This window comes from Rhincodon typus, chromosome 32, assembly GCF_021869965.1.
Source record: "Rhincodon typus isolate 14 chromosome 32, sRhiTyp1.1, whole genome shotgun sequence".
Taxonomy (NCBI): domain Eukaryota; kingdom Metazoa; phylum Chordata; class Chondrichthyes; order Orectolobiformes; family Rhincodontidae; genus Rhincodon; species Rhincodon typus.
Genome location: NC_063363.1, coordinates 19,323,870 through 19,326,678, shown reverse-complemented (window position 1 = coordinate 19,326,678; position 2,809 = coordinate 19,323,870). Strand labels below are relative to the sequence as shown.

Sequence of the window (2,809 nt, the reverse complement as noted above, 5' to 3'; positions counted from 1 at the left end):
AAACCAGTGAATGACACAACTAATACAGCACTTAACCCAAAGATTCACTTGCCAGCTACCAAGGATATCAGTGGTAGGATTACAGAGTACACATTAAATCTTTTTGGGCTTTGATCACAGTGATTAATCCAATATTAATGCCATTAAAGGGGGAGATGGTTGAGCAATAATGATGTCACCGAGACTATTAATGCAGAGGTTCAGTCTGATTGTCTGAGGACAAGAAATCAAATACCACCATGACAGCTCGTGGCATTTAAATTCAATTAATAAATTTGGAATTGCAAGTAATGGTAGCCATGAAATTATCATCGATCATCATAAAAACCTTCTGGTCCACTCATTTCCTTCGGGAAAGAATTCTGCCATCCTTACTTAGACTGGTCTACATGTGACTCCAGACTCTCAGAATATGGTTGACTCTTAATGTCCTCTGAAGTGGTCTAGCAACCCACTCAATTCAAAGGCCATTAGGACTGAGCAACATATGGGGACCAATTTGCCAGTGATCGCCACATTGCATTAAACAATTAAAATAACTTTACCTGCGGCACCAGATTTGATAAACCTTATGGAACTGCAGCTGATTAACACATGATGGTGGGCTTCGAGCTATAATATGATTACAACAGAGACATTACATGATGTAATGAGTTGGAGCTGTGGGACACTGCTTTAATGGATACTGAGCAGAGATGCTTGAAGCTACATTTGTTGCCTTACTGTGATGGGAACTGAAATCTGATGAAGATTGGGGTAGTTCTGCTTCTACGATAACTGCAATGGTTATTGTCTTGCTAGAAGTAATGAGATTACTCTGAGGGTCTGACTTCAAGGTACTACACTGCCTGGCAAGGCACTGGACATGAACGTACAGTTAGCTTCAATGTGCAGCCTCTGGAATGTAAACGTTCTACTACTGTATTTTTGATTCCGATCCTCTTTGAGCCTCCCTATCCGAGCTCAAACGTAGTCACCTGAGTGTTTTAATTTGTGTACTTTCGAATGATATAACCACAGATTGCACAGAACTAATAGACATACGGTGGACTAAAATAACAATGACTCAAAATATATTAACTTTGAGATTTAGCCAAATATATTTTGAATGACAGGGGCTTGGGTTTGTCATGAAAGATGAAAAAGTCAGTACTGTGCTCAGTCAACATTACAATTAATATCGAAGCTACAAAAGTCCACCTTTCAGTTTATTTACAATGCTGTCAAAATTGCTGGCTGGATTGACCATGAAGTCACACTGACTGGAACATATTTAATATTGCATTTATACCCAGTAGAAATGACTAGCTGTATAATGTGTTTATTTCACACTGAAGGGTAGTTTTTAAAGCAATGGGATCCACTTTGATTCTCTTGCTATCATTATATTCATTCACTATCCCTCTGTGTTGTTCCCGCTCCTCCTGACAGTGTTTTTGTAACGTTGGGGGTTCAGTTTCATAGGCAAGGATCATCTGCCATTACCATATTAATGTAGTCATTCTAAACTGCACCAGAAAGTAACATGAAGAAGTCAAGGGGGTATTGCTGATAGGTCTGATACTGCCATGGACTGTGTCCTAATGTAAGAATTTCCATCGAGTATCATTCGATAGCATGTTGGAGCAGGAACCCTGATTAATTTACACGTTTCTAATGCAGCACACTAGGAATAATTGTAATGCCATAACCTACTCAACATAGTGCATTGATACCCAAGGCCCCCTACACCTGATATTGTTACAAAAGTTAAGGATTTAATCAAATTAATAAAAGTCCACCATTTCCCTGTTTGATGAATACAAGTTAACAGAAAACACTGACCAGGTTTCTGCAGCTAACAATATCTGGTATTTATTACCAATTAATCAATTCTAATCACAGGCAAACAAAATGTGAATTATCAGCTTATAACTCACTCACTTAAACTTTACCCTTTCTTAAACCCCAACACACACATGTAGATAGACATGGAGAACAAAAAGAATGTACATGTTCTTGGTGGAGGAAAAAAAAATCAGGGTGACACAGTTCAATAGCACCAATCTGAAGGATTCAATGAGGTGCCATTTTTGTCTTGATTCTTTCTAGTTGTTGACCTTTTCCTTTCCAAGTCCTTTCAGTTCTTTACTGGAGAAAAAGGGCAGTGGACACACTAATTGTTCAGTTTCTTAGCCATTGTACAGAAGCAGCAGCTTACAGGCAAATGGTAAGTGAGAATAGCTTGCTATCTTCCAACTGGTTGTTACCTCTCTGCAAAGAGAAAGAGACAAGATGCAGTCTTTTGAGACTGGAGACCTTCTGCTGCTGTAATATTCATATACAGGGTGTCAAAGAGTTGTCATGTCGACCTCTCCTGACCCACACAATTGTTCTGACTGAAAATCGAACCGACAGGCTGTTTTTGAATAAATTTTATTTGGATTATTGTAAATGCAATCAATAGTCAAAATCCTGCACCATGTAAATTTCATAGCATTTAGTTGCTGCTCAGGAGCTCAAGTTGTGGCACAGTTTTAAAACAAGTTACTGAAACTCATTGTGAGTTATATTTACATTGAGTTACTTAGTTCAAATAGGCGAAGGGGGGAATTGCTGGACTCATCGACTCTGTGGATGTGTGTTTCAAGCAGCTTCACCTTCAAACTATATTGGTTGCTTTGATCACCAACATCGAATAGATGTGGCCACCTTTGTTGGTAAAGGCAAACCAGTTATGATACTCATGTAGAGATAGTAGGAACTGCCAATGCTGGAGAATCTGAGATAACAAGGAGCTGGATGAACACAGCAGGCCAAGCAGCATCAG

The 2,809-nt window shown here is 39.0% G+C and overlaps 1 long non-coding RNA gene across 1 annotated transcript in view; it reads right to left on the bottom strand.

The window, feature by feature from the left end:
- Positions 1-1,928: 1,928 nt before the first annotated feature.
- Positions 1,929-2,809, bottom strand: part of LOC125486731 — a 44,033-nt gene continuing 43,152 nt past the window's right edge. Inside the window, exon 3 of the long non-coding RNA XR_007265364.1 lies at positions 1,929-2,253. This is a non-coding gene — a long non-coding RNA (uncharacterized LOC125486731). The remainder of the gene's footprint in view (positions 2,254-2,809) is intronic.